The sequence below is a fragment of the Aethalodelphis obliquidens genome, unplaced genomic scaffold (genome assembly GCF_003676395.1).
Source record: "Aethalodelphis obliquidens isolate GAN/ISIS:26980383/991018 unplaced genomic scaffold, ASM367639v1 scaffold64, whole genome shotgun sequence".
Classification (NCBI taxonomy): Eukaryota; Metazoa; Chordata; class Mammalia; order Artiodactyla; family Delphinidae; genus Aethalodelphis; species Aethalodelphis obliquidens.
Window position 1 is genome coordinate 1,269,091 of NW_020838008.1, and position 21,279 is coordinate 1,290,369.

Genomic DNA, 21,279 nt, shown 5'->3' on the forward strand with positions numbered 1-21,279 from the left:
TCCTTTGGAAATTCCCTTCTGAAGTCAAGTTCCTTTGGCATAGGAGGACAGGCTTGGGTGGCTAAGAGCTTCCATGGGGCTGGAAACAAGTGTATGGAAGTCTGAAGCCTGCAGAGCCAGTTGAACTTTCATCCCTGGTTGGAGAGTTTTCAAACGGAAGGAGCTCGTCTCTACATAATTTTCTTTTCACTTCCCATTTTTAAACATCCCAGAGGGACCCTGGGTGATTTCCTTCTCCTTATTTAACTCAAATTGAATCTCTGAATAAACTATGTCCCTCTTAGGAGCCTCAGACACATATTTAGAGGAAATGTGTCATTTAAAGTGCTTTTTTTTGAAGTCATGTGAGAAATTATCAGAGTAAGAATCTCCTCACCACCCTCTGTGCTCTGTGCCTTCTTTAGCTCAGAGCCAGGAGAAAAACTTTCTCCTCTTCCTCCCCGCCCCCAGTCCTTTTCCCTTCTGAGTCTGACACAGAAGAGACTTGCACACAGGTGGTAAGTGGCAAGCATAGGGCAGTTGCATGTGTTGAAGTAAGTGTGGCATGTGCGGGAGTGTGAGAGATGATAAAACGCATTCATGTGGGGAGTGAGGCTGAGCAATAATAATCAAGGGAGCTCTAGGGAGAAGGGGCCATTTGTGGTCACCTTAAATGATTAACAGGATCTTGAAATACAGTAAAGGAGTCAGCTAAGTTTCTATCAGTTTCTACTCTGGCCTCACTGGTAGGTAGAGAATCCTGGTTCTCTGTGTTGATGCCAGAGACAGTTATCCATCCATCCACCATCATCCTTTCATCCAACCATCCATCCACCCATGCACACATGCATACATCATCTGACATTTTATTCATTCATTTGTTCATTCTTCCAATGTTCCCTCCATCTTTCCATCCATTCTTATGTTATCTATCAAGGCCCTACTCTCTGCAGCACGCTGAAGGCAAAAATATATATTTTTTTGTCTTTTTAAAAAATAACTTTATTTATTTATGTATTTTTGGCTGCGTTGGGTCTTCGTTGTTGCGCGCATGCTTTCTCTAGTTGCAGCGAGCGGGGGCAACTCTTCTAGTTGCAGTGCGCGGGCTTCTCATTGCAGTGGCTTCTCTTGTTGTGGAGCACGAGCTCTAGGCATGTGGGCTTCAGTAGTTGTGGCTCACGGGCTCTAGAGCACAGGCTCAGTGGTTGTGAGGCATGGGCTTTGTTGCTCCGTGGCATGTGGGATCTTCCCGGACCAGGATTCAAACCCATGTCCCCTGCCTTGGCAGGCGGATTCTATTTTTTTTTTTTTTTGCGGTACGCGGGCCTCTCACTGTTGTGGCCTCTCCCGTTGCGGAGCACAGGCTCCGGACGCGCAGGCTCAGCGGCCATGGCTCACGGGCCCAGCCGCTCCGCGGCATGTGGGATCTTCCCGGACCGGGTCACGAACCCGTGTCCCCTGCATCGGCAGGTGGACTCTCAACCACTGCGCCACCAGGGAAGCCCGGCAGGCGGATTCTTAACCACTACGCTACCAAGGAAGTCCCGGCAAAAATATTAATAAGACAAGAGTTTAGCTTTCAAGGAGAACATAGTCTAGTGTTAGGCTGGACAACTTAAAAACAGGTCATAATACTGTGCAATAAGTCCACCCTATAGGAGTTTGTTTAAAATACGCCTCTATGAATGCCCCTTTTCCCCCAAAAGCCTTACCTGACCACTCGATCTAAAATAGGTTATTGTATGCTTACCTGGCAGGGGAAATACCATGATCAAGAAGGTGGTATTTCCCAGGGCGACGCTCCTCCGTTGCACTCCGAGTGTGCCGACCCTTGCGATTTCCTAAAATGTGTGAAAGAAACTCAGTTGCATAATTTGTGGTTGTGGGGGACTGCGTTTGTGCTCTCCCCTTTAAAAAAAAAAATAGGAAAAATATAAAATAGGTTCTTGTTACTATTCTTTTTCATGATATTCTTTTTCTTTTCCTTTAGAGTGTTTATCACAATTTGTTAATATAATAGTATGTTTATTTGCTTAATTTCCGTGTCCCCAGTGGGGGTAGGTTCTATGTCTGCTTTGCTTACAGTGAATACTCAACCCCTGGTCCCGGCTGGCACACAGCAGGCCCAAAGGAGACATTTATTGAGTGAATTAACAAATAAGCACTGATCGTACCCAGGCATGATGATTTCTTGCACTAAACCAGTGGTTCTCAAAGTGTGATCCTTGGACTAGCAGCATCAACAACACCTGGGAACTTGGTTTGGAGTGAAAAGCCTTGGCCCTACCTGTTCCTTCACAAACTGGTCCCATACCCAGAGGGCAGGGAGAGACCAAAGAAAGAGTTAGACCACTCCAGATTGGTAGGTGGCAAGGGTACTTACTTCTGAGGCTTGTCTTTGGCGCCTGCAAGACGAATAGATCCCTGTACCTGCCCACCAAAACCTTAAAGTTAAAGAGACCTTAACTGGATTCAGTCATATATTCAGTCCAGACAGTCTCAAAAACACCTTTCTCTCTCAAGGCTACGTCCTTGAAACAGCTCCCACTGTGGGAAAGTAGGCTGAGCCTACATTCCAAAGACAAAGGGTGTGGGAGGAGCCTGCGACTGCCTGAGTCCAGCTGGTGGGTCAATCAGTGGTCATGCCCTCTCGATTCTTCCTCCAACACCAGCCCAGACCAGAATAGAATCAGAAACTCTGGAGTCAGCAGTCTGTACTTTAACAAGCCTTCTGGGTAATTCTGATGGAGACTGAAGTTTGCAAGCACTGTACTAAAGTGATAAACGGCCATTCTCGTCTACCGTAGACATCTGTGGATTTTGGCACAGAGATAAGAGTAATTATGTCTGGACTGGGAAATACTTCATGGAGAAGGTGACATTTTTAAGGAAGCCTCAAGCTAGATAAGCCAGAGAAAAGCAATTCAGGCAGAGTACTGTGTACCCAAAGGCACATAGGCATGGATTAGCCTGGCCTTTGGAGGAGTCTATAAGTAGTTCTGCGGGAGGGTCCCGGACATGGCAGGGAGATTAGGCCGGAGATGGAGGCAGGCGCCTTGAATGCCAAGTTTCAAGCAGGTAAGTAACTTGGTACCCCGTTTCCCCTCCCCACGGCTGTCCAGACTGACCTGAGTCAGACTTCCGCGGGCTCACTTCCCGTCCCCGCCTGCCTTTTTCCTCCTTCCCTCTTTTCCCAATTCTCCCACCTCCTCCCTTCCCCTGGGGGTGAGACGGCCTAGCTTCCAGGCCAACTCCACTCCTCCCCGACCCGTCCAACTCGCTGACGTCAGCTGGGCCGGGCGCGCCTGGTTGGCGGCTTTGGAGCCAGGCCCCGCCCCACTGCGCGGCTTTGGGGGAAAGCCCAGGATGCTGGTCTGCGTCGAGGGAGCCGCGCAGGCGCCGTTGGTACAGGGCGTCGCGGGGCTTTCAGGGCTCGAGAGAAAGAGTCCCTGCCTCAGGAGACACCTTGCTTCCGAGGGAGCGGTCCGTGGTGTCAGTGTCGGTTGCTCGGGACCCACGCTTGCGTCATTTAGCGCCACCCCCCCCCCCCCAGGGGAACTGGCTTCCAGTCTGCGCCCTCTTCTCCGCGACCGACCGCGCTGGTGACTCACAGAAGGACTGGTCTCCAGGGTCCTCAACCCAACGGTGCCTGGAGGCGATGAAGGGTGATAACAGACTTCCTAAAAATAGGTACTGTTTACCGAGCACTTCTTAGTGTGCTGGCATTGAGTCACCTACACCTTGTAGTTCTCAACTTTATGCAACCCAGTGCCCTGTTCTTATAATACGTTTCAGTGCCACTTCAGCATTTATAGATAATGTAACCAGCCTACATCCCAGTTCAATAATATTAAACCACAAAATGCCACAATTAGTGTAAAGGGGGAAATAGAAAGAATTTATAATAATAGAACATATAGTTCATGCTCACTTGGGCAGAACATATACTAAAATTGGAACCATACAGAGAAGATTATATGCATATATACATACACTTGTTTTTTTCAGCAGGGAAATGCTTGGGCAGACCCTCACTAGAAGATATAATGAAGTAATTATTCCCCGCCAATCTGCAACAACTGCAAATGCAACCCTCACTGATACAGACATGTTATAGTAATGGCTCGAATACCACCAGTACTGTTGCAATTGCATTATGCTTTTCTGCAGTGGTGAACTCTCCTGCTGAAAAATTCCAAATAAAACAGAATCCAGTCTTCCCTTGATTGACATGGTGCCCTGCTGCCTTTTGTTCACCCCTCCAGATCCATTCTCCCTCATTCTCCCCAGGGCAGAGACCACTGGCACATCATATCTCACTGAATCCTTACAAACACATTTGGACTGGGTATCATTATTTTACACATGTAGAAATAGGCTCAAAGAGATCCAGAAAGCTGCTTAGGTCTGTCTGTGGTGGGTCTTGAGTTCAGACTCAGATGTGACTGGATTTAAGGCCTCTGTTCCTAATTGCAAAGCTGCACTGCCCCTTTGCAGTTTGGGTCTTTGTCAGAGTCAAAGGACAGAGAGAGTGCTAGAGGAGGTCAGGTCTAATTCTCCATAGAGAAGAGGGCCTTCACCAGAGATGTACTAGTCTAGGTATGCTGGGCTATGGATAATAACATATAGCCTCAAAATTTCAGTGGCTTGGAATTCCCTGATGGTCCAGTGGTTAGGACTCCGTGCTCTTACTGCTGAGGGCCTGGGTTTGATCTCTGGTTGGGGAACTAAGATCCTGCAAGCCGTGCGGCAAGGCCAAAAAAAAAAAAACCAAACTCAGTGGCTTAACATACAGTAGAGATTTATTTCTTGCTCCAGTAAAGTCCACAGCAGATCTTCTTGGTAGGGTGGCTCTCTCCTGGGCAGCTCTCCTTCAAGCGGTGAAATGAGAGATTCGGCCTTCTTCCATTAGGAAGCTCTGCCACCTCAGAGCCTTTTGCTTCCAGCCTCACAGATGAAAGGGAGAGGGTGTGGAAGATTACTTGGAATATTTTATGGGCAAATGTGGAGGTGGCTTGCATTTCTTCTACCCTTCTCCTATGGGCTGAACTCAATCACATGGTCCATACCTAGATGCGAGGGGGCCTGGGAAATGTAGTCTGTGTTTGGTGAGCACAGCCATGTCTCTGCAGAAATGTCAAGCTCTTCCAGTCCCTATACTAAGAGCATAAAAAAAGGAGGCTTAAGTTCGTGTCATCTTTTTTTTTTTTTTTTTTGCTATGAATACATTTTACTGAAATACTGTAGGACTCACTTTCACAGTAAGGTACCTAAACTGTTTCTAACACAGGAGCCAAGTAACATCCAACTCTCCATGTACAACGTCTTGCCATTTCTAGAAAAATCCTTTCACATTTTTAAAAATTAGCTTCGGCTGGAAGGCCTGGGGTAATGGTTGAAGCCCAGAGTATCTCTGAAGATGCTGCATGAGAGTTTTCATTGCTGCTTCGGAGGCTGGGAGCCCCACTGGCCAATGAGGAGGCCAGAGCCCCACTGACGGATGAGGAGGCCAGGCAAGATGAGCTGGAACATGTGGGGGGAGCTGGGTTCTGCACTTATTCAGACTATGGGTTTCTCATCATCCTTCCTAGATGGGCTCTGGAAGATGGTCTCTTTATGTCTACATGTTGTGCTGCACCCCACAGGCCTACAAGGCCTGTGCTTGCCCTGCTTCAAGACTGAAGAAAGAGCCCGGAGTCAGCAACAGAGACATCAATGATTTAATGGATGGGGGAGCTTATACATCTGAAGCAAGGTCCTGGAGCGACAGCCCACCATGTGCAGCGGGCAGCAGGCAGGACATGGCGGCAGTCTTCACTCCAAGTGTTATCTTTGCTGTTGATCTGCTGAATGACTACGCCTCCTATCCTGCCCCCTTTCAGGGCCTTAGTTTCCTCATTTGTTACATGGTTGTGGAAGCCCAGCCCTCAGAGCTGCATGATGGCCAGATGTAATTGGTAGGATAGAGTGGTTGTTGGGGGAAATCATGGAGAGAGCTGCCTCCTCCTGAGGTCTGACCTTGCCTAATGTCTCTCCGGACTCCACTTTCCACCTTCTGCAGCCAGGAAGGCCCAGCAGGACCTCCTGGTTGTTGAGGAGGCCTTCCCTGTGAAGCCTCAAGTGCCCATGGTCCCTCTGAACACTGGCATTGTTGGGGAAGAACGGTTCTGAGTAATTAATGAAGAGTGAAATCCAGATACTAGAATCTACCAGAGGACTCCAGCAAGCTGCCTGGGACCCAGTGGAGGCCCCAGAGAACCTGGCATGAATCCAAGGAGATGCTGGAGCTGTGGCCGAGGAGCTGGGCTGGTGTGTGTTGGGGAGCCCATGCTCACTTCAGTGGTTGTCCACAGTTTGGTCTGCCCCAAACCTCTCTTCCAGCAGTCAGCTCTCCCACACCCAAACTACAAGGTTGCAGTGGGAACTGTCATGTTTCTACAGTAGGCCCCTGGCCCCTGGTCACTTGATTAGTCCAGGGTCAGGCACTTGACCCACACTGGAACAATAATTTTTCTGCTTGGGAATTTTGGAGAGAGAAAGAGCTATTTTAACTTCTCTCCAGCTGATTGGTCCAATAACATATAACCCTTAGGTTCTCTTGACAGTCATATTTTTCTCACTGTGTGGAAGTAACAAGCAGGGGAAGCTGGTCTGATGAGAGAGAATGAAAGATGAGGAGACTTCCAGTGGTGTTTGAGTTTCTGATTCTGCTCCATTCCTGAGGCTAGGCTGTAATCTAGACTCTGATATCATTAAAATTAAGTTTCCCCTTTTTGCTTAAGCTAGTTTAGATAGATTTTGTTGTTGTTGTTATTGATCCAAAGAGCTAAGGAATAGTATGAACTTCCTTATCAAACACATTTATTCATTCAAGAAATATTTCTGGTGCATCTACTATGTTCCAGGTACTGTGCAAAGTACTGGAAATTTGGGACTTCCATGGTGGCGCAGTGGTTAAGAATCCACCTGCCAATGCAGGGGACACAGGTTCGGGCCCTGGTCTGGGAAGATCCCACATGCCATGGAGCAACTAAACCAGTGTGCCACAGCTACTGAGCCTGCGCTCTAGAGCCCACAAGCCACAACTATTGAGCCCATGTGGCACAACTACTGAAGCCCGTACGTCTAGAGCCCGTGATCTGAAACAAGAGAAGCCAGCACAATGAGAAGCCCGCACAACACAACGAAGAGTAGCCCCCGCTCGCCGCAACTAGAGAAAGCCCACGCACATCAACGAAGACCCAGTGCAGCCAAAAATAAATAAATAAATAAATTTATAAAAACAAAACAAAAACGCCCCCAAAACCCTCAAAGTACTGGAAATTTAACTATGAATAGGATAGACATGGTATATACCCCCAGGGACCTTATACTTGGAGGCTAGGGCAGGACAGACCTGGAACAAGTACTATACAGGTAAAATCCAGGTTTATGAGAACTGTCAAGAAGGAAAAAAATTTTCCTCTACCTTTCTCTGCTCTTCTGTCTGGTCTAAGAATTATGTTGACACGAGACGGACTAACAGGAGAAAATCAAATTTAATTACTTATGTACAAGAAATCCACATTAACATGAGAGATTCCAAATACAGGCAGCATGAGGTATATATGTCATTCTGGACTAAGGAGAAGGGAGCACGTGTCTGGGACTTCAAAGGGAAGGAAGGCAATTTGTAGGAAGATGAAAAAAGAGCAAATGTTTGTTAAATGTTTGCTGGGCCGTGTAGAAACAATGGGACAGAGAGAGGAATTTTAACAAACTGACTTTGCTAGTTTCCTGCCTGTCTACCACACCTAGTTCATATTATACTATAGATAGCTCTGGTGATAGTTCTCTTTCCTGGAGAAGGCCCTCTCTCTGAATTCTTTTAGGTAGTTAAGGGGGAGGTGAAAAGAAAACAAAGAAAAAAACTTCTTGAGTCTTTTGTTTCTTCCTCATGCCAAAGAGACGTATTCTGGGGTGGCAAATTTTGCTCCCCTACAAAATATATCACAGGGTTGTGAGAACATACAAGCTGAGAACTGAAGGACGGGGCAGGGGTTGGGTGGAAGAAGATTGGAATTAGGATGTCGAGGAGGGAGAGCATCCCAGGCAGGAAGAAGAGCACGAGTGATGACAACTCCATCATGAACCAGCATCCTCTGGAGAGAAAACAACACTCCAGCTGAGCTGGACCAGCTAAGGGGCCTGATTTTTCACCTCCCCCCATTTTGAGCCCTCAGGTAATGCATTGGTAAGAAGACTCTTTCCTTTTCCCCAGAAGCAGCCTAGCAGGGACCACTCCCACCTGTCCAGACTGTTCTATTCCTTATTTATTTTTTTTTATAAATTTGTTTATTTATTTTTGGCTGCGTTGAGTCTTCGTTGCTGCACGTGGGCTTTTTCTAGTTGCGGCGAGCGGGGGCTACTCTTGTTTGTGGTGCGCGGGCTTCTCATTGCGGTGGCTTCTCTTGTTGCGGAGCACGGGCTCTAGGCACGTGGGCTTCAGTAGTTGTGGCACACGGGCTCAGTAGTTGTGGCTCGTGGGCCCTAGAGCGCAGGCTCAGTAGTTGTGGCGCAGGGGCTTAGTTGCTCTGCGGCATGTGGGATCTTCCCAGACCAGGGCTTGAACCCATGTCCTCTGCATTGGCAGGTGGATTCTCAACCACTGGGCCACCCGGGAAGCCCTGTTCTATTCCTTATTGAGCTGTTGCATGGGGAGAAACACAAAACACTTCCAGGAAGGCCTTGACACACTGAACATGATCTGTATATGCATTCTTCCCTTTCATTCATACCCCTTTCTGCAGAGAATGCTAACTTTCATCCTAATAGCCATTATCCCCACCTTACTTACTCCTATGTTGGGGGCACCATGTATCTGGCTAATAAAACCACATTTCCCAACCTTCCTTGCAAGTGGGGGTGGCTAATGAGAGGTCAGTGGAAGTGATTAGGTGGGATTTTGGGAAAGCTGTTTAAAGGAGTTAACTCAGCAAGCACCCCTTTTCCCTTTCCCCCTATTCTTCTTTCTTTGTCCCTGGGACATGAATTTGATGAGTGAGCTCCAACAGCCATCTTTCACTCATGAGGTGATCTTGAAGATGGACATCATGTGCTGAGGATGGCAGAGCAGATGACAGATTCCAGCTTCTGAGACCTTGTAGAATCCCCGTACCAGCCTGACCTGCCTGCAGATGGTTTATCATGTGAGAGGAAAATAAGTCCCTACCTTGTTTAGGTCGCTGTTGTTTTGAATCTCTTACCAGCGACTGGACAAAATTGCTCATTGGTGTAATCCTAAAAGCCCTCTTGTAATTCAGTTTCTCTCCACTAAATAGTCCCCAAGTCATCTATTCAATCATTTAGTCATTCGCTCACTCAAACACTCTCTGATTGAAGATAGCCATCCCATATTCTAGAATCAGATGAGATTATGTGGGTATAAAAGAGTGTTGTAGGGCTTCCCTGGTGGCGCAGTGGTTGAGAGTCCGCTTGCCGATGCAGGGGACACGGGTTCGTGCCCCGGTCCTGGAGGATCCCATGTGCCGCGGAGCGGCTGGGCCTGTGAGCCATGGCCGCTGAGCCTGCATGTCCGGAGCCTGTGCTCCGCAATGGGAGGGGCCACGGCGGTGAGAGGCACGCGTACCTCAAAAAAAAGAAAGAAAGAAAAAAAAAGAGTGTTGTAAATACCAAAGCATTAAACACATATTAGATTGTGTTATTATTTTAATTAATATTATGATTTGTTGTTGCTCAAGTGTCACAATTAAGGAGATTTTAGTGTGTAGCAATTTGCTAGAGGGAAACTCCCATTAAGTGGTGTGAAATTCAGTTCTATTTGATGTTGTAATAAAAGAAGCAAGGGGTAACCCAGTGCAAGTGCTTCTCAAACTTTAATTTGCACAGAGAAATACTTGAGGATCTTATTAAAATGCAGGTTCAGACTCAGGGGGTCTGAGATGAGGCCTCAGATTCTGCATTTCTCACAAACTCCTGGACGAGGCTGCTTGCCGCCCTGGACCTTTGAATAGTGGGGACTTAGATCTTTGCCCGTGCTGGGGAAAGAAATGAAGAGAGAGGAGAAAGGGAAGCTAAGGGCAGAGAGGAGAGCATTTCAGAAAATGGGAAACAGTTTCTTTTAGAGGCTGTATCTCCAAGCAGGTTGGTAACTTAATAACAGCCAGGAACTCTGCAGACCTTATTTTGTTTAATTCTTACAACCGTATATAAGGGGAATTCTAATTCTTAGTCTACAGTTGAGAAAGCAAGTGGAAGCTCAGAGAAGTTAAGGGATATGACCAAAGTCACACAGCAGGTCAGTGGCAGGGATGGGATTGCCACCCAGGTTTTTCAGAGGCCAGAGCCTGTGTTTCTTTCCAGGCCCCTTGCTAAAATTCCAGGGAGACGTTTACTCCTTTTGCTGAATTCTTCCTCCTCACCCAGGAAATGCTGGTCAGGGGAGGAGGACAAGGCTGCCCTAGGGAACCAGGCCCCCGGTACTTGAATGTTTGGCTCAGCTCTAATTTATCTGAAAGGTTTTCTGTGGCTGCTAAGCTCTGTATTTTTTGAACACTGGGGCCTTGGTAGTGGGAAGTAAGGTGGGTGCCGGTGGGATGTTTATAAGTTTTGCTGGACAATTTCCATTTCGTAAGCCCAGTCTTCTTTCTGGAGGTTGCCGTGGTCCAGAGCAGCAGGAGTATGTCCTGGGAAGTGGAGGCCACAGAGGTGAGAGCAAACCCTGCTCCAGCTCTGACCCGGGACCATCGCTTTCTCCCTGGATGCCCTTGAAGGACTACTAAAACCTGACAGTTTGGCCCAGGAATCAGCAAACCGGCAAGTGCCAGGCCCCAGTGAGGATCCTTGCTTCCTCCCAAGATAGGAGATAAATGGGCAGTTTGTGTCCCCATAAAAGTTCCACCACTCAGGGTGGAGCCTCTGCCATAGGCTCCCACTGATGGTGCTGTTCCCCAGGGCTCGGGTGTAAATCAGCCATTTCCTTCTCCAGTTTCCCACATGTGACTAGCCTTTGTCTAATTTCAGCACCGTGGGGAGCTGGGGAGGGTTCCCTGCACAATAAATCTTTCATTGGGAAGGTGGTTTTATCATTAGAAAGGATGATTCTAAAAAAAGAGAGGATGTAAGTGACTAATGTGTTCAGGAATGATGAAAGGAAGGGCTCAGGGTGAGAAGAAAGGGATGAGGCTGGGATCGCAGAGCAGAGTTGAGGAGGTGTGGGTGGAGAGAGTCATGGAGACATGCCAGGAATGCCAGTGCAAGGCCTGATTGCAGAAGAGCATGAAGGAGCTTCCTGGTGAGAAGAGAAACCAGGATACGTGGTGTGCTTCCCTCTCCTCTCCTGAGGACTGGCTGTGGTCTGCTTGGACATTAGCTCCACCGTTGTGTGGAGGCTATTGGACGCACTGGTTTCAGGTCTTGGATCCAGTCACAGCAGCAACACCAGAAGTGGGGACGGAGGGGCAGCGGGGGCAGTCGTCTCATGGAAGGATGTCCAGGGCACCCTAGTGTGTGGTGTCTGAAGGGGAAGGACTTAATTAATAGTATCTACTCTGACTGAGCCCAAAACATCCTCCAGCCTTCATTCCTTCAGGGACCTTTCCTGCTCCCAGGCTCCCCCTCAATGCTAATTTTTGAGACAGCATCAGCATTTCCAGAAAGTGTTCCCTGGAGCCCGTGGCCTCCACTCTCTCCTGGCCGCCACTCTCTTCAGGGCCATGCTATTCTAAATAGTTGATGATCTTGCTGCCTCCACTTCCTTGATTCCCATTCTTCTGGCACTGTACAGTGTAGCTTCTGTCCCACCTCACCCCACTGCACTGAAACTGCTCCTACTAATGGCATCAGGAATCTGAAGCCAAATCCAGGGGCCACTTCCCAGTTCTTACTTTTTCTTTAAATTTTTCATTTACCTGTCGATTACAATTGTTTCTTCTTGAAAAATCTCAACTCTAGGGCTTCCTAACTAGGGATCCATGAGAGATTGTCTTAAGGAAGAAACAACATGCAGTCTTTAAAATTTTTATACCAAGTGTTGTACAAATCTGCATCTTTCTAGGGAGGATGGTCCAGGGCATTCATTGGATTCTCAGAAGAGATCGGTGATCTGCCAAAATGTCAAGAACCAGTGCCCTTGAAATCTGTATTGGTTAGAATTAGGTTCTGCTGACAGTGATCCAAGATAACCGTGGTTGATTTGTTCTTCATGTATACAGAATCAGTCATCAGAGCTGGAAGGGTGACTCTTTCTAGCTCTGCTCTGCCAACACCAGGGTGTAGTCGTCAACGTCATAGTCCAAGGTGGTGCTCCAAGCAGCATGTTGGAAGGAGGGACAAAGAAGAATATAAAGGACATGCTCCTGCTGTCTCTCAAAGATTCCCAGGAGCTATGTGACACTTTCACTTTTATATTATTGGCCCAAACTTAATCTCATGGGTCAGATCTATCTGCAGAGAGGCTGGGAAATGTCCTTATACTGGGTAGTCTATTGCTATGGATGAAAGGGAGAATAGATATTGGGGGGCAGATATCAGCACTTATTAGAGCTTCTGTGACACCACCAGTGGTGGATACTGTGATTCACACAATATCCCTTTCTACTTCCTTCTAGTTTAAGCTGGGAAGACACACTACCTAGATGCCCTTGCAGCTGGCATTCCAAATGTGATTTAGGAATTGCTAATTAAGTGAACTTGCACAGGACTTGAACCTGGAGCTAAGTGGAGAGAAGGGGCAGGTGAGGCATCAATTTTGCAGGTGTGGATTGTGGCAGACTTGTTTCCTGGTCACTAGCTTCCTGGTTTAGCAGCTTCCTGTAGCAGAGTGGTCGTGGCTTCTTTCCTGATCGTGATGATAGAGGCATGATGATCCTGAGGGCTTACAGTTATCTCTGGAAGCTTCGGTTTTTTGTTTTTTTTTTGCGGTACGCGGGACTCTCACTGCCGTGGCCTCTCCCGTTGCGGAGCACAGGCTCTGGACGCACAGGCTCAGCGGCCATGGCTCACGGGCCCAGCCGCTCCGCGGCATGTGGGATTCTCCCGGACTGGGGCACGAACCGCGTGCCCTGCATCGGCAGGCGGACTCTCAACCACTGCGCCACCAGGGAAGCCCTATTTTTAGTTTTTTAAGGAACCTTCATACTGTTCTCCATAGTGGCTGTATCAATTTACATTCCCACCAACAGTGCAAGAGGGTTCCCTTTTCTCCACACCCTCTCCAGCATTTGTTGTTTGTAGATTTTCTGATGATGCCCGTTCTAACTGGTGTGAGGTAATACCTCATTGTAGTTTTGATTTGCATTTCTCTAATAATTTGTAATGTTGAGCAGCTTTTCATGTGCCTCTTGGCCATCTGTATGTCTTCTTTGGAGAAATGTCTATTTAGGTCTTCTGCTCATTTTTTGATTGGGTTGTTTGTTTTTTTTTAATATTGAGCTGCATGAGCTTTTTATATATTTTGGAGATTAATCCTTTGTCCATTGATTCATTTGCAAATATTTTCTCCCATTCTGAAGGTTGTCTTTTCGTCTTGTTTATAGTTTCTTTGCTGTGCAAAAGCTTTTAAGTTTCATTAGGTCCCATTTGTTTATTTTTGTTTTTATTTTCATTACTCTAGGAGGTGGGTCAAAAAAGACGTTGCTGTGATTTATGTCAAAGAGTGTTCTTCCTGTGTTTTCCTCTAAGAGTTTTATAGTGTCCAGTCTTACATTTAGGTCTTTAATCCATTTTGAGTTTATTTTTATGTATGGTGTTAGGGAGTGTTCTAATTTCATTCTTTTACATGTAGCTGTCTGCTTTTCCCAGCACCACTTATTGAAGAGTCTGTCTTTTCTCCACTGTATATCCTTGCCTCCTCTGTCATAGATTAGTTGACCATAGGTGAGTGGGTTTATCTCTGGGGTTTCTATCCTGCTCCATTGATCTTTATTTCTGTTTTTGTGCCAGTACCATATTGTCTTCATTACTGTAGCTTTGTAGTATAGTCTGAAGTCAGGAAGTCTGATTCCTCCAGCTCTGTTTTTTTCCCTCAAGATTGCTTTGGCTATTTGGGGTCTTTTGTGTCTCCATACAAATTTTAAGATTTTTTGTTCTAGTTCTGTAAAAAATGCCATTAGTAATTTGATAGGGATTGCATTGATACTGTATACTGCTTTGGGTAGTATAGTCATTATCACAATATTAATTCTTCCAATCCAAGAACATGGTATATCTCTCCATCTGTTTCTGTCATCTTTGATTTCTTTCATCAAGGTCTTATAGTTTTCTGAGTACAGGTCTTTTACCTCCTTAGGTAGGTTTATTCCTAGGTATTTTATTCTTTTTGTTGCAATGGTGAATGGGATTGTTTCCTTAATTTCTCTTTCTGATCTTTCATCGTTAGTGTATAGGAATGCAAGAGAGTTCTGTGCGTTAATTTTGTATCCTGCTACTTTACCAAATTCAGTGATTAGCTCTAGTAGTTTACTGGTGACATCTTTAGGATTATCTATGTATAGTATCATGTCATCTGCAAACAGTAACAGTTTTACTTCTTCTTTTCCAATTTGTATTCCTTTTATTTCTTTTTCTTCTCTGATTGCTGTGGCTAGGACTTCCAAAACTATGTTGAATAACAGTGGCAAGAGTGGACATCCTTGTCTTATTCCTGATCTTAGAGGAAATGTGTTCAGGTTTTCACCACTGAGAATGATGTTTGCTGTGGGTTTGTCATATATGACCTTTATTATGTTGAGGTAGGTTCCCTCTATGCCCACTTTCCAGAGAGTTTTTATCATAAATGGTGTTGAATTTTGTCAAAAGCTTTTTCTGCATGTATTGAGATGATCATATGGTTTTTATTCTTCAATTTGTTAATATGGTGTATCACACTGATTGATTTGTGTATATTGAAGAATCCTTGCATCCCTGGGATAAATCCCACTTGATCATGGTGTATGAGCCTTTTAATGTGTTGCTGGGTTCTGTTTGCTAGTATTTTGTTGAGGATTTTTGCATCTATATTTATCAGTGATATTGGTCTGTAATTTTCTTTTTTTGTAGTAACTTTGTCTGGCTTTGGTATCAGGATGATGGTGGCCTCATAGAATGAGTTTGGGAGTGTTCCTTCCTCTGCAAATTTTTGGAAGAGTTTGAGAAGGGTGGATGTTAGCTCTTCTCTAAATGTTTGATAGAATTTGCTTGTGAAGCCATCTGGTCCTGGACTTTTGTTTGTTGGAAGAATTTTAATCACAGGTTCAATTTCATTACTTGTGATTGGTCGGTTCATGTTTTCCATTTCTTCCTGGTTCAGTCTTGGAAGGTTATACCTTTCTAAGAATTTGTCCATTTCTTCCAGGTTGTCCATTTTATTGGCATAGAGTTGCTTATAGTAGTCTCTTAGGATGCTTTGTATTTCTGTGGTGTCTATTGTAACTTCTCCTTTTTCATTCCTAATTTTATTGATTTGATTCCTCTCCCTCTTTTTCTTGATGAGACTGGATAAAGGTTTATCAATTTTGTTTATCTTCTCAAAGAACCAGCTTTTAGTTTTATTGATCTTTGCTATTGTTTTCTTTGTTTCTATTTCATTTATTTCTGCTCTGATCTTTATGATTTCTTTTCTTCTTCTAACTTTGGATTTTCTTTGTTCTTCTTTCTCTAGTTCCTTTAGGTGTAAAGTTAGATTGTTTATTTGAGATTTTTCTTGTTTCTTGAGGTAGGGTTGAATTGCTATAAACTTCCCTCTTAGAACTGCTTTTGCTGCATCCCATAGGTTTTGGATCATTGAGTTTTCATTGTCATTTTTCTCTAGGTATTTTTTAGTTTCCTTTTTTATTTTTTCAGTGACCTCTTGGTTTCTTTTTTTTTTTTTTGGCTGTACGCGGGCCTCTCACTGCTGTGGCCTCTCCTGCTGTGGAGCACAGGCTCCAGACGCGCAGGCCCAGCAGCCATGGCTCATGGGCCCAGCCGCTCCGTGGCATGTGGGATCTTCCCGAACCGGAGCACGAACCCGTGTCCCCTGCATCGGCAGGCGGACTCTCAACCACTGCGCCACCAGGGAAGCCCTCTCTTGGTTTCTTAGTAATATATTGTTTAGCCTCCATGTGTTTGTGTTTTTTATGTTTTTATTCCCTGTAATTTATTTCTAATCTCATAACATTGTGTTGGGAAAAGATGCTTGATATGATTTCAATTTTCTTAATTTTACCAAGTCTTGATATGTGACCCAGGATGTGATCTATCCTGGAGAATGTTCCGTGCGCACTTGAGAAGGAAGTGTAATCTGCTGTTTTCAGATGGAATGTCCTATAAATATCAATTAAATCTATCTGGTCTGTTGTGTCATTTAAAGCTTGTGTTTCCTTATTAATTTTCTGTCTGGATGATCTGTCCATTGGTGTAAGTGAGGTGTTAAAGTCCCCCACTATTATTGTGTTACTGCCAATTTCCTCTTTTATAGCTGTTAGCACTTGCCTTATGTATTGAGGTGCTCCTATGTTTGGTGCATATATATTTACAATTGTTATATCTTCTTCTTGGATTGATCCCTTGATCATTATGTAGTGTCCTTCCTTGTCTCTTGTAACATTATTTTAAAGTCTATTTTATCTGATACAAGTATTGCTACTCCAGCTTTCTTTTTTTAAATATATTTATTTATTTATTTGACCTAGTTGGGTCTTTGTTGCGGGACACGGGCATTCTCTAGTTGCAGCGAGTGGGGGCTACTCTTTGTTACGGTGTGCGGGCCTCTTGTTGCAGAGCATGGGCTCTAGGTGTGTGGGCTTCAGTAGTTGTGGCTCACAGGCTCTAGAGTGCAGGCTCAGTAGTTGTGGCTCACAGGCTTAGCTGCTCCATGGCATGTGGGATCTTCCTGGACCAGGGCTCGAACCCGTGTTCCCTGCATTGGCAGGGAGATTCTTAACCACTGCGCCACCAGGGAAGCCCTCCAGCTTTCTTTTGATTTCCATTTGCGTGGAATATATTTTTCCATTCCCTCACTTTCAGTCGGTATGTGTCCCTAGGTCTGAAGTGGGTCTCTTGTAGACAGCATATATATAGGTCTTGTTTTTGTATCCATTCAGCGAACTTCTGTCTTTTTGTTGGAGCATTTAATCCATTCACATTTAAGGTAATTATCCAAATGTATGTTCCTATTATCATTTTCTTAACTGTTTTGGGTTTGTTTTTGTAGGTCCTTTTCTCCTCTTATGTTTCCCACTTAGAGAAGTTCCTTTAGCATTTGTTGTAGAGCTGGTTTGGTGGTGCTGAATTCTTTTAGCTTTTGCTTGTCTGTAAAGCTTTTGATTTCTGCGTCGAATCTGAATGAGATCCTTGCCGGGTAGAGTAATGTTGGTTGTAGGTTCTTCCCTTTCATCACTTTAAATATATCGTGCCACTCCCTTGTGGCTTGTAGAGTTTCTGCTGAGAAATCAGCTGTTAACTTTATGGGAGTTCCCTTGTATGTTATTTGTCGTTTTTCCCTTGTTGCTTTTAATAATTTTTCTTTGTCTTTAATTTTCGTCAGTATGATTACTATGTGTCTCGGCATGTTTCTCCTTGGATTTATCCTGCCTGGGACTGTCTGTGCTTCCTGGACTTGGGTGGCTCTTTCCTTTCCCATGTTAGGGAGTTTTCGACTATAATCTCTTCACATATTTTCTTGGGTCCTTTCTCTCTCTCTTCTCCTTCTGGGACCCCTATAATGTGAATGTTGGTGTGTTTAATGTTGTCCCAGAGGTCTCTTAAGCTGTTTTCATTTCTTTTCTTTCTTTTCTCTTTATTCTGTTCTGTGGCAGTGAATTCTACCATTCTGTCTTCCAGGTCACTTATGCGTTCCTCTGCTTCAGTTATTCTGCTATTGATTCCTTCTAGTGTATTTTTCATTTCAGTCATTGTATTGTTCATCTCCGTTTGTTTGTTCTTTAATTCTTCTAGGTGTTTGCTCTTTAATTCTTCTAGGTCTTTGTTAAACATTTCTTGCATCTTCTAGATATTTGCCTCCATTCTTTTTCTGAGGCCCTGGATCATCTTTACTATCATTATTTGGAATTCTTTTTCTGGAAGGTTGCCTATCTCCACTTCATTTAATTGTTTTTCTGGGGTTTATCTCGTCCCTTCATCTGGTAGATAGTCCCCTGCCTTTTCATTTTGTCTATCTGTGAATGTGGTTTTTGTTCCACAGGCTGCAGGACTGTAGTTCTCCTTTCTTCTGCTGTCTGCCCTCTGGTGGATGAGGCTATCTAAGAGGCTTGTGCAAGTTTCCTGATGGGAAGGACTGGTGGTGGGTAGAGCTGGGTGTTGCTCTGTTTGGCAGTGATCAGTAAAACTTTAATCCGCTTGTCTGCTGATGGGTGGGGCTGAATTTCCTCCCTGTTGGTTGTTTTTCTTGTGGTGACCCAGCACCTGAGCCCATAGGCTGTTTGGTGGGGCTAATGGCAGACTCTTGGAGGGCTCACGCCAAGAAGTACTTCCCAGAACTTCTGCTGCCAGTGTCCTTGTCCCCACGGTGAGCCACAGCCACCCCCCGCCTCTGCAGGAGACCCTCCAACACTAGCAGGTAGGTCTGGCTCAGTCTCCTATGGGGTCACTGCTTCTTCCCCTGGGTCCCAGTGCACACACTACTTTGTGTGTGCCCTCCAAGAGTGGAGTCTCTGTTACCCCCAGTCCTATTGAAGTCCTGCAATCAAATCCCACTAGCCTTCAAAGTCTGATTCTCTAGGAATTCCTCCTCCCGTTACCAGACCCCCAGGTTGGGAAGCCTGATGTGGGGCTCAGAACCTTTACTGCAGTGGGTAGACTTCTGTGGTATAATTGTTCTCCAGTTTGTGAGTCACCCATCCAGTGGTTATGGGATTTAATTTTTACTGTGATTGCGCCCCTCCTACCATCTCATTGAGGCTTCTCCTTTGTCTTTGGATGTGAGGTATCTTTTTTGGTGAGTTCCAGTGTCTTCCTCTCGATGATGGTTCAGCAGTTAATTGTGATTCTCGTGCTCTCGCAAGAGGGAGTGAGCGCATGTCCTTCTACTCCACCACCTTGACCCAATCTGTTCTTCCTGTGTTTGTCCCTTAATACTGGTGTATCCCAAGACTCAGGATTAGGATCAAACTACAAACTCTTCCTGCATGATCCCCTTCATTTTCCAGGCTTCAATCACTATCTGTATGTTTCTCAAATCTTTATTTCCAATTTTTACTCTCTCCTGAGCCCCAGATTCTAGTATCCACAGCTGAAAAGAACTGAGTTCTACAGACAAGTAGGACATGAAAGAAAGCTTCCATGGTCAAATAAGTTTGGAAAATGCTGGGTTAAATAGAATGAAATTGACTTTTTTGCTGAGGTGCTCCTAGAACTGTGAATGTGCTATTATGCATTGCAAGTGTTTAAGAGGGAGTGTGGGACTTCCCTGGTGGGGCATTGGTTAAGAGTCCGCCTGCCAATGCAGGGGACACGGGTTCAAGCCCTGGTCCAGGAAGATCCCACATGCCGTGGAGCAACTAAGCCCGTGCACCACAACTACTGAGCCTGCGAGCCACAAGTACTGAAGCCCGCGTGCCTAGAGCCCGCGCTCTGCAACAAGAGAAGCCACTGCGATGTGAAGCCCACACACTACAACAAAGAGTATCCCCCGCTTGCCGCAACTAGAGAAAGCCCGTGTGCAGCAACAAAGACCCAATGCAGCAATAATAAAATATAAAATGAATAAATAAATCTTAAAAAAAAGAGGGAGTGTGTAATACCTCGTATTTCTTAAACTTATTTGACATCTGTATTGAACATAATCAATACATTTCCTCAGATTCTCTCAGCCCTGCCTGAGACCTGGATTCTTGACTTTTTGTTTTTCCTTAACTGTTTAACTATAGCCAGTGGTGTAGTTCTGTGGCCAACCAGCTGCTGCTGCCTGCATCTTGCATTGCTTTCCATCCCTCCATGCCTCTCTTCCCTTTTATATCATTCTTTCTTTTCTTTTCTTTGTTTTTTGCGATATGCGGGCCTCTCACCGTTGTGGCCTCTCCTGTTGTGGAGCACAGGCTCCGGATGCGCAGGCCCAGCAGCCATGGCTCATGGGCCCAGCCGCTCCGTGGCATGTGGGATCCTCCCGGACTGGGGCACGAACCCGTGTCCCCTGCATCGGCAGGCAGACTCTCAACCACTGCGCCACCAGGGAAGCCCTATATCATTCTTGAGGCTTTGGTTTTGTGCCTCCATAAAAAGCCTGAGCATATAATCCTTGCCTCAGGCTCTGTTTTCTAGGGAACCTGGGCTAGTACAACCTGCAACAGACCCCCCCCCTTTTCCTGGAATATTAACATCTCCTGGAACTTGGGGTTCCTAGAACACACTTTGGAAATGTGGCATTGGTTATTTTATTTTTCCCTGGATATCTGCAGGCACCTGAGACTCAGCGTGTCCAAGTCCGAATCAATCTGTTTTCCTTTATATCTGTTCCTCGTTTGGCCTTTCCTGTCTTAGTGACTGCATCACATTTGCTCATCACCCAAGTGACCTGGGCATTGTTCCTGACTCCTCCTTTTCCTCTTCCATCCAATCTGTCACCCCTCTTGCTTCCTCCTTTCTTCTTCTCATCTAATTAACAATTATTCATTCTTAAAGAGACAGTGTAGATATCTTTTTACCCTGTCTCCTCAGTCTGTTGGGGTCTGGGTGATATACCACTCTGAGTTCTCATAGGCCCTTAAATTGTTTCTCTTACAGCACTTATAACACTGTATGGTAATTGATCTTTTAAAAATGAATCTGTTTCCCCCACCACCTTTGGTGTCTTATTCAATTCTTAATCCCCAGCACCTAGGATAGAGAATTTACTGATTTATTGATTGATGGGAGTGGATGAGGCAGGTGGGAGAGAGAGAGCTCCAATTTGTAAGTCCTCAAAGGGAGGAAAAATAATTTCCCCTCTAACTTTCTGAGTTCTTTGCTGAGACCTCCGTAATAAAAACACAGATTAACAAGAGAAAAGCAAAGAGAAATCATAAACATGTATACCTTATGCATACATGGGAGATCCCCAAGGGAAAATAAGTGACTCCCTGAGGTGGCTTAGAATTCAGGATTATATACCAGCTTAATAGAGAAAAAAGAGGGGGAATGTAGGACTCTCAGCGGAGAGGAAATGATTTTTAGGAAAGATGAATGGGCCCTTAGAAGAGTAGAAGGGAGGTATGATAGTTTGTGACCAAGTTTGTCAGCATGTTGTATCAACTTCTAGCCTCCTTTCCTGTGATAAGACTCAATCTTCCCTTGTCGACGATGCCTCTAGGGAGGGTATTTTTGACAAATGAGTTCCTTTTGGAGGAT

The 21,279-nt window shown here is 45.3% G+C and overlaps 2 long non-coding RNA genes and 1 other non-coding gene across 3 annotated transcripts in view; 2 read left to right on the plus strand and 1 right to left on the minus strand.

Annotated features, from left to right (window-relative positions):
- Nucleotides 1-1,472: 1,472 nt before the first annotated feature.
- Nucleotides 1,473-2,946, minus strand: LOC113610686 (uncharacterized). The gene is made up of 2 exons (XR_003429170.1): nt 2,363-2,946; nt 1,473-1,820 (listed from the first exon to the last, which is right to left on the minus strand). It is a non-coding gene; the product is annotated as an uncharacterized LOC113610686 (long non-coding RNA).
- Nucleotides 1,722-1,890, plus strand: LOC113610711 (U1 spliceosomal RNA). The gene has a single exon (XR_003429183.1). It is a non-coding gene; the product is annotated as a U1 spliceosomal RNA (small nuclear RNA).
- Nucleotides 2,947-18,464: 15,518 nt separating the features above from the next.
- Nucleotides 18,465-21,279, plus strand: part of LOC113610685 (uncharacterized) — a 29,214-nt gene continuing 26,399 nt past the window's right edge. Inside the window, exon 1 of the long non-coding RNA XR_003429169.1 lies at nt 18,465-18,514. This is a non-coding gene — a long non-coding RNA (uncharacterized LOC113610685). The remainder of the gene's footprint in view (nt 18,515-21,279) is intronic.